The sequence below is a fragment of the Temnothorax americanus genome, unplaced genomic scaffold (assembly GCF_048541705.1).
Source record: "Temnothorax americanus isolate GAGA-0224 unplaced genomic scaffold, ASM4854170v1 Scaffold168, whole genome shotgun sequence".
NCBI lineage: Eukaryota > Metazoa > Arthropoda > Insecta > Hymenoptera > Formicidae > Temnothorax > Temnothorax americanus.
This window is the reverse complement of record NW_027509305.1, coordinates 1-15,766: the sequence shown is the minus strand read 5'-3', so window position 1 is coordinate 15,766 and position 15,766 is coordinate 1. Positions and strand designations below refer to the sequence as shown.

At 45.1% G+C, this 15,766-nt stretch overlaps 1 pseudogene; it reads right to left on the bottom strand.

Annotated features, from left to right (window-relative positions):
* Window positions 1–10,024: 10,024 nt before the first annotated feature.
* On the bottom strand, window positions 10,025–11,826 carry LOC143895749 (uncharacterized; annotated as a pseudogene).
* Between the last annotated feature and the right edge of the window lie 3,940 nt (window positions 11,827–15,766).

Sequence of the window (15,766 nt, the reverse complement as noted above, 5' to 3'; positions counted from 1 at the left end):
AAATTAAAATGAAATATGTCTCGCACTACAATGGCAGGCAAAAGTTCGACGGAGCATCGACACATGTGAACGCGTTCTCTGTCGCTCGCGTCTCTTCGTTCGCGTCCTCTCTTGCTCGCGCCCCTTCGCTCGCGTTTCTTTTCTTTATAATAAATAATTGGGAGAAGGAAAGATAATTTTAGATACAGTGGGTGAAGGACATGCACGCAAAAGCAAAATACATCGTTTGTTTTAGGGTGTAAGAAAAGCCTGTTTATTTAACTCTTCTTTTACATAATATATCTTACGTGCTAAAAACTAAAGCTGCGAGCTCACAATCGATGATCTGATTCGTATTGAACGCATCGCTAGCGTATATTACATTCGACGCTTCCTTGGGATCCTTCGCAGTGGACGCGATATCGGAGAACTGCGCAAACTTTGCATCGACCGTCGCAAGTATTCTGATCAAATGATTGAATCTCGCATCGATGCATCGATCGAGATCGAACATACGATGCAACGTCGATTCGGTCATTCTCAAGCATACGTTTACAGATTCGAGACGTATGAGTTTGATGTTATTAACCGTACAAACTCTCACCGTTAGCGGTCCAACGTTTATAAAACTATGGATATCTTTGAAGTCATTGCGAAAGAAATTCTGAATATTTTGCCGTTGCTCGTATAGCGCCTTCCACGTTTCGAGAGACAACAGCAGTTCCTTTCCTCGGCGAGGATCTCCAATGGCGATCTCCACGTAGCTTGGTGGACCCACGTTGATACCAATTTCGAGGAATTTGTATTCCGTAGCTGTCAGCGCGTATCGTCTGCTGAGTATACGAACCGCGCAACGATCCAACGAAATGCTGTAGAAAAAATAATGAGATTACTTTCAAAATAATACAATTCGCAAAAAAAGATATAAAAAAATATAAAGCTCTATAAATTATACAAAACTTACTTGTTTTCACACGTTGGAGTTTCAACATCGGGAATCGGCACGTAATAATTCATACGTCTACTGCCGCTGTTGCCGCTGTTGCCGCCGTTGCTTCCTCCAACGGAATACATTTTTTCTCTCGGTTATGAGAAGCGGGCCGTTCGCACAAGCAGCCGATACGAGACTAGTCGTATAAAATTAATCGAGTATACGCGACAGCACCCACTATAACCCTTCCAAAACTATGATGAAGTAGGAGGAAATTAATGTTTCTGTAACGCGCAATCAGTGCTCTGAATTTTAGGAGAGGGGACTAAGGTAGGATGTTTTTTCTTTATTAAGACGTATATCCCCCCCCTCCCCCTCTCCCCTCCGCATGACATCAACCGCGAAACATGTTCAGAAATGTTCGTCTAAAACTGATACCCCATTCCCCTCCTCGAAGCTCTCGAGTTAGAATTCGTCACGTATACCTACTTATTCTTTAATTTTGTACACTATCAACTAAAGAAAAAAAAAATAAAACATTAAAAATTTACACATACATATAAAATTTATTTTTTTAAAAGATGACAATTCTCTCTGGCGTCGCGACCACCAGTTAAATATTTTTAATACATTTTGCAATGCGCAATTTTTAATGTGTTTTCCACATCGCACAGTATTGGTAACATCTAGATTATTTAAAGATTCGATATCTTCGTAATCCGCATCCAGAGTCTCAATGTTTAGGTTTTTTCTCGCTTTACTCTCAAGCAGATCTACCAGCCATTCTCGTTTCTGGCATCCCTTGACGTACACGAAAGTCGGCATCTTGTCGTCGTCGTCGTCGTCGTCGTCGTCGTTGTCCTCTTCCTCACCGAGCACCGCTGATGTAATTAAACGCTTCACCTTGCTGTACGACACGTTTCCGTCTTCCCATCGTAATCCATGGTGATTGCGAATCAACCAGGAAGCGCACGATTTGTCAGATTTTGTGAGGAGATTCCACGGCATGGGGCATGTAAAGATGTAATGCGCCAGAACGGCCCCGTTTCTCAGCACCGCCACCTTCTTTACGACAAACTTCATCTCGACGACGAAACTTTGCAGGTCGACGAACGTTGGTGCAAACATGAAAAAATATCTCTCTTTCTTCGATACGTGAATCGAGAGGAATGACGCGCGTTTCGCGACACTCTGATTTTTATATCCTGCTCTCCTCTTTTTCCCCTCTCATAAATTTGTATCGGGAGTTAAAGAGAGAAAAAATTTTCGTCGACGTTGCCGCGAACACTCAAACTATTTTGCGCACTACGTTGGTCAACGGATTGTACTCGATCACGCGATCGTGTATGATGAGACAGTACGCGGAGGTATTCGGCGGTAAGTTCTCCATGCAATCGAATTCTAGTCTGACATCCACGGTGGCGTTTTTGACGGATTCGTTTTGTCGAGAGCAATCGATGATCACGAACGGGCCGTTACGTAGAAAAGTTGAAACGGTGAGACTCGGCTCGAGATTCCGCGGTATTCCGCGGCCTCGTCTTCGTAGCCGTTCGCGCGAGCGGTCGCCTCTCGCGCGATATTCGCGACCGACGTACGATCATCGTTGGAACGATTTACGCATCGCGGGCGTTTTTGTGAAATTTCGCGTTTTAAAAACTCATTTATGGCTCGTATCTCGTACGATCCCTCGGGAATTGTAATTTCCGTGTCATCAATAAAATTTATTGTTCGAAGAATTTACGTTCGGAATCGTGTGGTAAGTCTCAAAACACGTTAGACCGAGCTCGTAATCACCGTCGCTCAGATCCACGGCGGGAAAATAGTGCTCCGCGAGGATGCTGCTCTTCCCCGTCAGCGTGAACGTTATAGACATGTCGGCGAAAACCGTTAACGAATACTGAGTCACCACGGCGCACCGTCGGGCTTTAAATTAGCGTCGAGCGTCCGGAGAAATCGCAGGCCCAATTGTCCACAGATGTTCTGATCGTATCGCTGATAAGACGTGCAATTGTACTCGATCTTCGTCACGCTCGGCCCGAAATATCGCACCAATTCTTTCGGCGGTCGAAGATTGCCGAAACTGTCGAAATATAGGACTCGATCTTCCCTCTTCGCGTACGCTACCCAATGAGTACCGGGACCCGCTGCATCGTCCAAATTCACGATACCGCTCTCGTTTCGACGTACACCGCCGATCGGTAACAAATCACGCATAAAGACACCTCTGAAGAACGGTACGCGCATACGCCTTGCCAGTCGATTCAATTGTACGTTAGTCGTAATACCCGCAGGCATATTTAACGTCTTTTTGACGTTTTTTTTTTTTTTTTTTTCAACGCTACTCCTCGCCCGCGTTTGTGCGGGCCGAGATACTGCCCTCGTCCAAATTTGTACGGAGCGAAATAAAGTCCGCGACCTTCCACGGCGCGATTGTGACGTTGCATCTCTTCCAGCTGACGCCGCGCGGCTTTGTTATCGTTCACGGCCTTTACGACTCCCGCCGCTCCGCCGGCCAGAGAACCGAGAACTCCCAACAACAGTAGAATCGGCAATACACCGCCTCGTTTCGCTGTCGAAAGTATCCGTTTATTCGCTAGCTTTTTTTTCTTCACCGTTTTCGATTTTTTCATTTTCAAGCCCATTCCGAGCTTCGTCTTAGCCTTCATGGTCGCCCAAACGGCTGTAGCGGCAGCTCTCTCCCCGAGAGTCGAATCTTTCGCGGTAATGCGTTTTCGCGCTTCCGCAGCGAGTATCTCGTTCGTTGCGTGTCTCTCGGTGAGATCGTGGTTACGCGAATAGGCTATGTCGTGCTCGCGACACGCCGCGTCCAATGGATTAATACCTTGATCGCCCCTCGCCAATCGCTCTTGTAAACGAGTTCCCGGACCGCAAAATTGATAGCTGGGAATGTGTAATTCGAACGGAAGTGCGTTTATCGCGCGATTTAACAGGCCTTCACCAATTTTTTTCGTTGACATTCGCCGCAATCCTTTATCATTGGCGCGGGACCGTCGATGTGCGTTCGCTGCCACGGTCGATTGTAATGTTCGTAACAGCGACGATATGTCTGAACCTCCAAATCCGCCTTTAAATGTTCCGGAAGCTTGTCCCACACGTAGTGGACGTGATCGCCGCACGTTTGCAGCAGAACGGTTTTAGGCACAAATTGCAGCTGTTCGGCGCTCAAGTCGCGAATATCGGAAGGTCTCGACAGTACAACAAACATCTTTGCTACTGAGCGATTTGCGGTTCCGCTCGCCTATAAATAGGCGTTCGAGTCAGCCAGAGAGTCGGCAGTGTGGAAAGAAATGAGATTCGTGCGATAACCGTTGGCGATTCGCGTAACCAATTGCGACGACAGATTACGGTCGATGGGGGGCAACGTGGAGAAACGCAAGCACGGTACGATGTTACCGACATGTCGTACGATAAATTTTGCTCGTTGTGCCACGATTGTTGGCAACAAAAGTACAGATTTGTAGTGATAGACAAGGACAGCGCGCTTTCGAACGGCCGATACAGAAAAGGATTTAACGTGTTCGCGATACCGTAAAAGCGATCAGTCGTTGCCGATACCTCGTCGGAGGTGAAACATTAGCGTTATTACAGAGAGAGATCGACACTCTGCTTTTTTTCCGCGATGGCTGCGATCGACGAAATCGAGAATATTCGCGAACACGAGAAGGTCGTGAAAGAGATTGCAAAGACGAGTAATTCGATTCGCAAGAAACTTCGCGCTTTGAAGACCGGTAAGATTGAGAAGGACATTGAGTTGGACACGCACTTTAAACCTCTCATCGGGCCGTTGAAAAAGATCGTTGACAACTCGAGCTTGATCGCGGTGAAAAAAAAAGAGCCGACGGAGAGCGACGCTGACGCGGAAATCGAACCGTTATCCGTTCAACAGCGCGGGGAGGAGGAGGAGGATGCTACACCGAAGAGAAAGAAGAAACGATCAGACTCCTGGCCGGATCTGTCATCGACACCGTGTAAAGCTGATCAATCGAAACGACCGATAACCTCTACACCGATAACCTCTACACCGACGCGAACCGTGCAACGTACAAGTCCCGAATTTCTTGAAACCGCGAATGTTTTCGAAACCACGGACGACTCGATCAGGACGACCGTTCATAATCGGTTGCAAACGTCGGAAGGTCGAAAATGATTTATAGAATCGTTGGAAGATCACTTGGGTCCACTGAGCCGAATTTACATCGCAGATGTTTTGGGCGCCTGTCCATCGATGGACATAGCGTACGGCGTTTATCTCGGCACTAATAAATTGATGCTCGGTAATAAAAGTTTTGACGTGGACAAAGCGGATAACATTTATATCGACGGCGTACGATACGCCGGAACACCTGGTATTTACGAGTTGATCTTCAAAAAAATACCCGATGACGCGATCTACACGGAGGACGATAAGATCAAGTACAGGAGCATATTGTTGGCAACGAGTGCTCATAAATACAAGCATGATCCTCTCGGGCGACTAAAGGGCAACGCGGGATTCAAGTATCAATTTGTAATCTTACCGTTGATGTCTACCGAATCCAAGAAGAAAAAATCCGGAAAGGGATTATCCATGCCTCGCGCGATGACGCTAAACGACAATAAGATCGACTACGTGCACTGGGACGACCCCAACGAGCTGGTGGATCGTCTGCGATTGCTCGACGCTTCGCGTCAAGCTGGCAACAATGCCCACGACAACGAGATCATGTCGATCATCGAGAAACTTCGCGAAGCCGGGCTTATTATAAATTAAACCATGCGACGGTGATCCGTTCAATCAGCGTCGAAATGCCGATCAACAAATTTGGATTGTTCGAGCACAGCGGAGACGCGACGAACGCCATTTCGTACCATCGATGGAGCGGATTAATGAGAAATTTCGTGCGCAATAACGCTCTGTGTCGCGCCGCCACGGACTTTGACGCAAAGTCGCGCAAGATTCGTCGCATAGCGCAACCTGAGACTGACGCATGACGGTGACGCGGTTAACAAACTGTACGTTGATCAATTCTTTAAAATATTGAACAATCAACGAAAAGAATCAGACGAGAAGCTGACTGCGTTTGAGAAAGATCTGCAAGCGTTACGGACTGCGATAAACAAGCTTCGCCATTTGACTACCGTTGAATCAGACGCGACAACGAACAAGAATGGACAAACGGTTCAGCAGAAACGACTATCAAAAGGCGTCGAGTGAAGAGAAGCAACGGTTCATTAACGACGGCGAGGAACGGCAACGAACGACTCGAGAACGGTTGTCGGACGGCTGTTTAGCGGTTCGAGAACGGTTGTCGGACGGTTGTCGAACGGTTCAAAAACAGCTTAAAAACGATTACGAGCGGTTTAGAAACAACTGCGAACTACGCGGAGACAGGAAAAGCTACAAACGGCTAGAGAACGTCGACGACGACGAATGGAATTAAACGGCTGACAAACGGCTAACGAGAAGTTATAAACGACAACAAAATAAACATGACATCGCTAAAATCCGACGGACGTAAAAATATTGGGAAGCAACGACTCGTCGAAGAACTGCACGCTCCGGCGAGAAGAAATTTTCTCCGAAGACACGTCATATAGTGCGGGGGTACGATGACCTGTGGCAGGCTGACATCGTCGAAATGCGTCCGTACTCACGTTTCAACGGAGGCTACCACTACATACTTACCGTCATCGATGTGTTGAGGAAGTACGCGTGGGCTGCGCCATTCAAGGTTAAAGGCGGAAGCGAAACAGCTAACGCTGTCGCAGAGATCATTCGACACAGCGGGAGGTGTCCTAGTAACCTACAAACCGATATGGGGAAGGAATTTTACAACGCCGACGTGCAACGTCTCGTGAAGAAACATGGCATCAATCATTATTCCACATATTCGGTATTGAAGGCATCGGTCGTCGAACGATTCAATCGCACGCTCAAGAACGACATGTGGAAGATGTTTACGCTCAATGGAAATTACAAGTGGGTTGACGCCTTGCCGCGACTCGTATCAGATTACAACGCGCGCAAGCATCGAACCATCGGCATGCGACCCGTCGACGTTACCCCCGCGATCGCCGAAAAACTCTTGGCTACCGTATACAGCGCGATAAAAATCGCGGGTCCGGCAAAATTCAAAGCGGGCGACTCGGTACGCGTCAGCAAATACAAGACGATTTTCGAGAAGGGTTACACGCCGAATTGGACCACCGAGGTGTTTAAGATCGTTAAAGTGCAGCGTACCAATCCCGTAACCTATCTACTCGAGGACTATCGTGGAAAATCCGTCTCTGGAGGGTTCTACGAACACGAGTTGCATCGCGCGACTTATCCGGACGTGTATCTCGTGGAGAAAGTACTGCGCAGGAGGGGCGACGAGGTTTACGTTAAATGGCTGGGATTCGATGGATCGCACAACTCATGGATATCCAAGGATAATGTTATTTAATTTTGTGCAAACTTTTTTTTATTCATAACATAAAAATATGCAATATGTAATACATGTAAATGTTTGAAATACACATATGTGTGCAATATATTTATTTATTAATATTCTTTCCAATACTGTGTAATATAATACTCTCTCACAATACGTTACTACATATAATATAATTCATACGTTATACTATACTATACATACGTTATACTATACATACGTTATACAATACATACGTTATACATTTTATACACACGTTACAAAGGTATTTGATAATGTCCCCACGGTAACGTATCGGTCAAATTAGGTATAATGTATCGCTTGTCGCCGTACGGACTCAGAGCAAAAAACACGGTGTACACCTCGTGTTTTTTGGACTTTATGCAATCCTGCCGTCGCTTTATTTCAATTTCGTCTCGCAGACACCTCGCGTAATCGTCGAACGTTATCGACCTGGCTACGACGTTGCTCTTAACACCTTTCGTTTTTTTACACTCTTTCTTACCGTCCACTTGCAAGGCATACATCTTCGCCCTAAGTCCGACGAATTTGGTCATAATCGCACCGTTGTTTTCATCTTTCATCAAGCCCGGAATTTTTTTATTGGCGAGTGGGATACCGTACGCGTTGTTGATCGCGTAATCGCTCGTGTCGAATTTAGCGATATCGCGTTTCATGTTCATGTACACATCCTCGCATTCTACGTGATATATCAGACTGTCCGTATCGGTGTACATAATTCTACACTTGTCGCGATACAGGGGAGACATGTACTCGTGATGAAATTCGTACAAACAGACTTTCGATATGTCGAGAATGCACATGCCGACGTAAATAGGTTTGTCAAATTTAACCTCGAGTTTTCGCAGTTCAACGGCTATCAGATTTTCCGAAAAAACGCTCCTGCTGTGAAAATTTGGTTTCGAGATCAGTGCCTCCGCGCCGTATCTACCTTTTCACTTTGATAATAATTTTACATCAACGTGATTTCGAACGTTCTCCATCGTTTTCCCGAAAACCGCGTTGTTCATCAATTTATACAGATTTTTCTCAAAATCGTTTTTGGCCTGTGTTCTAAATTTTGTATTAAGTTTGATGTAATTGCGGAGCCATGGAGATTGCGCAAATTGTAATACGCGATGAATTTTTGTGATGCGAAGACCGTGGCGCGTGCATTGCTGTAGGTTGCCGTAGTGTATGACATAACGCTTCTTATCGTACAGCGTGGCGAGAAGTTTGTCCTGCCGTTTGCCGGGTGGTTTATCGCGCGTCGGACAGAACGGTAAGTCGGCGTGCGCGTCGTGTTTATTCTGCGGATACTCTAGATCGACTTCGAGAATGTAACCCTTGGGCGAATCCAAAGCGATCGCGCTAAACTCGAAATTCGAGACGTCTTCGACCCATCGAAAATCTGCATATGGCAATGGTTGGCACATTGCCCAGCCGTACAAGTTGTTTACGTCGAAATACATCAGGTACGACGATGGTTTCGATGTATCATAATATTGCATGTACCTGTTATTGACCACCTCGTATCTGTTTGAACATTGACTCAAACCGCCGCGAATACCGCGTTCGATGAACATGACCATGTCAATGTCCGTGAGCAGTTCGAAATTGATACCCGTATGCTTCAACATAGCGTCCCACGTAAACCCCGGTAGAGTGTAATAATACGCCGGATCGAGTCCATAACTCGCGACGCAGCTATCGCGAAAATTTTCAAAGATATCGGCCAACAGCAAGACATCGATCTTTAGATACAGATCGCTGTAGTCACCGAGCGTTCGAATGGAGAACCGCTGCCAGACGTTGACGGCATGCGCGTAATTGCTCTCGGATACGGTGTCGCCTGTCAATGAACTGTAAAACGAGTCGCGCGATGGTAAACACGCATCCTCCAACTTTTCGACGCAGTCAATGTACTCGTACGGAAAGACACCTTTTCGCGTCAATAATTCGAAATCTTGGTCGGATAACGCGGAAAATTTTGAACGTATAATTTTTAACTTATCCTTATCGAGGAAGGATGCTAATTTTTCGAGACTCGCGCTAAGAAATTTGTACGAGTCGATGAATCTTAATTTGATGCAATTTTGGTAGTTTTTATCCTCAGTGCTTTTGACGTTTTTCGTAAATGAAATGTATTTTTCCTTCGTGATTGGAAGTAAGTCTACGCGTCCTTCGTAGGCTGTAGCTATTTCCTTGATAATAAAATGCGCGTCGTAACCCGATAAATTATGAAATACTATGGGAATGAAGTGAGAATTTTTATAATTTAAGTTACAATTAGAATGCGCGGGACCTCTATAACAACTGGACAAGTGACAGTGATCGCGTACGCGCACGTCGTCTGGCTCGAACGGTTTTTCGCACACGTGACAGTGCGTTGCGCTATTAAATTTTTTCCACTCGTCTCGCGTAAAATCCGTCATGGGTATATTATCGGACAAGATGTTCTTTACGTCGTGTGCTAAACGTCTTAGTTCCTCGGTGAACCACGCGACGCAATCCTTATCGCGACGAAATCGATACGCGGATAACGAGTCGTCGTACGAGCACTGCACGTAATATCCTATGCTAAATACCCGATGATGTTGAGACGTGTATGTGGACGTTGTCGGATCCGCATCCGTCTTCTCGAGGGTACATTCCAGGTCGACGTACACGACATATGGAACTCGTTCCTTCCTGCTGTGATTCTTGAATCTCAGCCACTTGTCGTCCTCGCTCGGTAGTCGGATGGCACAGTTGTTTATCTCTCGGCAGTCTACTCCGTGGGCTTCCAATTTCTCGCTCGAATGAAAATAATGTAAACATCTGCAAAAAAGAAAAAACACAATTTTGAAAATTATTAAATAAAAAATAAAATATTTTATAATTTTATTAAAAGGAGTATAAGTACTCACCGATCGCAAAAGTATTTCCGACCATCGTACCTGCTCAATTGCGAGCTAACGAGACGCGATAGATTTTTTATCCACGCGAAATGTCCCACGTTGTCGTCTCGCGGGTCCTGCACGTACAGCAAATTGACGTGCTTTTCTCTTTTCAGGTCGGTGAGCCGTATCGGGAGAACGTTCGGCGGAGAACTTTTCTCCCTCGATGGTATACACATTGATGGATATATCGTTGAGTCGTTCGAACTTTTTAATCTGTTTCAAAGTCATTGGAAACTCAATGCCTTGTAAATTTAATACTGTTGTGTAATCAGGGTACGAGAATTCCCGTTCTGAATGTCTTTCGGCTGGATGTAAAGCAGCCACCACTGACCACGCGAAGCACGCATTGTCCATCGATTGCACGTTTATCACCGCTTTTTTCGATTTAATTTTTTGCGGTAAATTGATGTAACATCCCGCGCGCAAAGGATTGTACTTGTTCACGTTCACTGTCAAATTGAGTATACGCGACAACGCATATCCGCTATCGCGTTCCTGAAACTCTTCGAGACGCGATAAAGTAGGCTCGATAACGTGTCGCTCGTACCACTCGCGCAGATCGGACGCACGAAAGAGCTCACGGTTTCCCGTGCTGACACTTTGTTCGCACGTTTGTCACCCGTCACAAACTCGCCGTTGAACACGGTGTTTATCTTTACACTTGCGTGTCTTTGCACGACGTTCCGCACACGATCGAGCACGATGACTTCGGCGTCTTCGAGAAATTTTCGCGGTTCGATGTAATTGATATTTATCACCGCACCGGTCAATACACGCCATTCGAACGCGGCATCGATCTCTCGCCAAACGAGTCTTTCCGCGTTTTCGTTACCGCTTCTACTGCCCGCCGCGTGCTCACCACCGATATGTACGAACCGTCTCTGTAATAGAGTCTTCGCACCATCGAGTCGCGCGATTCTTGCCACTAAAGATGACCTGTTTCCGACAGTCTGAGAGCCGTCTGAGACCCGCGGACGTTTGGAACGACAGTCTTCTTTGAGCTGCTCAATAAACTTCTCGCATCGCTGTTCCCATGCGAGATATTCGTCCAAGGTAGCGATTTGGTTGGATCCTTCCACCAGGTCGCGTTCCGTTTTATCGAGATGTTCCATGTTTTTGTTTTTTAATACTGTCTTTTTTTTTTTTAAATCACGTCACATTCTTTGATGGAGCACTTGCACGTGACTCGATCGCACGCTGAACACTATCGTTTGCCACTTTGAATGTGATAGTAGTCAGACATAAAAGAACCAGAACTGAAGTAGGAGACATTAAATCCATGATTATTTTGCCAATTATCAACATCATCAAAGTCACGTTCATAGGTTTTTTGAAGCATCAATAGATGATTAGGATTATTGAGACGGCCAGGGTACATATATACGTATCGAATTGTTCATCACCACCAATTCGACGTATTTCCCAATACCTGTATGAATCTTAATGTATGTTGCTTCACAATCATAGAGCTGTTCACAAAATTTAGACGCCCAATAGCGATAGTCAACAATAGGTCTAATATGATACGGCACAACGTCAGCACGGCGAGCTGCACGTGATTCTTTCTCGCTAACGCACTCGTCCCGCAGCCGTAGATACACTTTTCGTCTAACATTAGAATCCCATTTATAAAGAGAATCGGTATTGATAACGACTCTTTGTCTAGCGAAGCGTTGACCGGTTCCGCGTATACCGAGTTCGCGATCGCGAAGAAACGTTGCACATCCGTCAATTTCACTCCTTGATCTTCTTCACGCAAACCATCGGTGATATCTGTTGTAATACATTCCATTTGTATATCATTGTCAGATTTTGGAAGCTCCACAGATTTCTCTTCAATTATCCACACTATGTTGTGCACGTTATGTATAATGTCCCACTCGCGATAATGTTTTTTTTTTTATCACTTCATGCAAATCGGGCACATGTTGCATGGATATATTTGGAACAATGGAGTATTACGACAATCTGTGCAAAATTGAATGGTCATTACGTCGTACGGCTCGGTTACATGCTCTCGACGTTCACGTATGTGCTTACCAGTGTCTGGTGAAGCGATCATGCACGAATAACACAGGTTATCTGAACCATATTCAAAATAAAAATAAATTGCGCAACATTTCGTACGTCCATCCAGCGCTAAAAATTCGGGACGCGACACTATTTTTTTCATAACTTCTCTACGGTTATCGTCTTCTTCACTGTTGTAATCGCTGTCCGGTGACAAAGGACGATCTTCGTCGGATGAATTTACATCCATCACTGCCTCGAAATTATTGTTTTAAAAGCCGCAATAATGTTTTTTATCGTGTACAAATCGGGCACATATTACGTGGAAATATCATATATAATGATTCGCGACATCTTGAACAATATCGGCCATGCGTCGTTTTGCGTCTCTCAACGAAGTGTTTTAGGCGAACGTACATGCCGAAATTAAGGTCCCATAAAGTAACCATGCATGGAGCATATAGTGCAAGTGCACCACCCGTTGAATAATAAAAATAAATTACACAGTGTCTCACACGTAGATTTAGTTCGACGATTTCCCAACGCAGCACTATTCTATCGATGACTTCTTCATGAGTGTCGTCTTTGTCACTAAAATAGTCGCTGTCGTCCGTTAACTCGCGATCCATATCTGAATTATTGTCATCTCGCTATACTTTTTTCCAATCGATGTACCGACGCGTAGACTTTCAAATCACAAACTGCGATTTTGACTTGCTTCATTCTTTCTTATATACTTTTTCTATTGCCTTTTCCTCTCGTTCCAACTAGAGCATCGCGTATTGTTTCTTCTGTTTTAGTGCATGGTGTGCATACACTGCAGAGAAACAATATCACCCATAGAAATTGAGTCGCATTGCTGTCTAGTGTTTATAAAATCAAACTGCATGTCATCGGCGCTCGCCTTTGTAACGCGCGACGCCAAAGGCGAATAGCGCCGCGAAACACCGATAAGCGGCATTTCCTACGAAGAAAAGTGAAAAGGACCGCGGTGTCACGCTAGTCGCAGGTCGTAAATTATAGCCGCCTGCCATAGGCGCTCGCTCGCATTTGATAAGTGTGAAATGACATCTGTTTATAAATACTATCGGCCGAACATCGACGCGAGGCGGCATTTGTTTATCGAACATATCCCGACGCGCTCGCCTAATCCACCCCCCCTCCCCCCCCAACCCTATGCTAGAAACGCAGATCACCCACCACCTCCCCCCCCCTCCGCACCATATGGTGGGAACGCAGACCCCCCCCGCCGCACCTCCTCGGAGGACGGTGGAGTCCCCCGCCCCCGCCCGGCAGACCCCGCGGCCGCGAGTCTTTCCCCCCGCTTTTCACCCCCCCTGAGTTCACCGGCCTAGAACTCTCATACTTTTCCTACTGCTGTCATCGCGCGTTCGTTCCTGAAAAACAACCCTTTTGAGTAAACGGCGAATTCGCTCGCCGGACATTCAGTCGTTGCTGAGGATTCCTAGCCTCAAGTCGTGGGCCAGAACTTATAGCCAAAAGTCGTCGCGTATCAATCCTCGTCTAAAGACAGCACGGCTCTCTTCCTCTTAAATCGCTGCTTGAATCGTTACTCGCTCGTTTCGTCTCAAAGTGCGGATCTAAGTTACTTATATTTTTTCATTAAATGCACTACTTAGCGAGGGGTCCGAAAACTTCCGGTCGTGCTCCGCTCGCGATCGTTCTTCTGCCGCGCGCTCAAGATTTCCGTTCGACGCGTACAAGATCTCCGCTCCGCGAGAGGCTTCGATGCGAGAAGCCGAGACAAGATTTCCGTTCGCGATACCTGGCAGACAAGTACGAACGACTCAGAAGATTTCCGAATCCGCGGCGCACGATCCGTTGTTCCCCCTCGCGTCTTTTCCATTCTTAAAATAAAGACTATATATTTCTTTGTGCAATCTGTGTTCCGAGTGCTTTAATCCTCATTCTTCCCGCGAATTTACGACTCGCGTTACACACGCTTTTCGCTCAATTCTGAGCGGAATCCAGATTCAGGGCGACCGTCGAAAAGCGACGCCCGAACAATTTTGAATTTATTACCATATTTAATCCACATTTGGCAAATTAAAATCATATTAACTCTGCATTTCCTTAGGTCTGTGCGGCTGATTTTGCATATTTAACAAAACAAGGTCCAGTTTAATCCATATATAGATTAAATAAGATTGGGGTACTTTAATTTGATTTAAATATGAGTAGGTAAAGTATGGGCGTTCTAGGCCAGTTTGTGGTGGGGGTATGACGTCACCGGCGTAGTGGGGGATGACGTTACCGGCGTGAAGAGGGGATGACGTCATCGGCGTGGAGGGGGATAGCGGCATGTTTGCATCATTATATATAATTAAATAATTATATTAATTAAATTAGGTTATAAAAATTATATTAATTCATAGGTTATAATTAAATTAATTGAGTTAGGTTATGATTTATTATAACCTAATTTAATTAATTTAATTTATTATAACTTATAAATTGATATAATTTTTATAACCTAATTTAATTAATATAATTATTTAATAAAAAAATTTACGTGACTTAAACTATTGAGTTAAACGCAGGAAGAGATGACGTCGAAGACCTTTTTTTCTAGGTCCACGTTTAACAAAAAAAAATCAACAACAAAAAAACCATAATTTAAACATAGAGGAAGCTAATGCTAGATAAAAACGGAAGAGAGATTGAAAAATAATTTTGCCACTATTTATGATAATATTCAATTTTTGTTCGTTATTTACATTTTTGCTTTAATCTCAAATAGATAGCAATGTATACGTGACTCAAACAATAGAGGCGGGTAGAGGCAGTCTTCAAGCTTGCAAGATCACTTGGGTCCACTGGGCCTTTTTTTTCTGGGTCCGAGTACCTTTTTTCTCCGAAGGGAAATCCTGCATTGGATACCCCCACCCCGGGGCGAAGTGGGTGGTTATGCCAGACTCCCACCGATCCCTCCCACGATCCACCAGCCTTCTGAAACTGTAGAAAAACAAAATAGATCAATGGTTTATTAAAAAAATAATAATTTTAAAAAGTAATACTTACGTTGATATTTCATCAGGCTTCACGTTTCCATGCAACATATATCCTATTTCGTGCAAATAGGACATATATTGCATGGATATATTGTATACAGCGGCTGTCTGCAATTTCCACAGGTACGATGGCGTATTGCGTTGAATGCTTTGCTTATATGCCTTCGAACGACATATACTGGCTCGGCTTGCTTCAGTGTCCGCGTATGCATTCATACATAAAGCACAATCCTTGTGTCCTAATCCTGAACCGTCTGTATAATATAAATAAATGGCGCAATATTTTGTGCGCGCATTGAACGCCAAAATTTCAGGACGATACATGGCTCTAAAGACGACTTCTCTGCAGTCATCGTCACTATCCGCAGTTTCATAAGCGCTATCGTCTGACAGCGCGTTTTCTTCTTCTCAGCCACAACATCGTCAACATGATCAGCC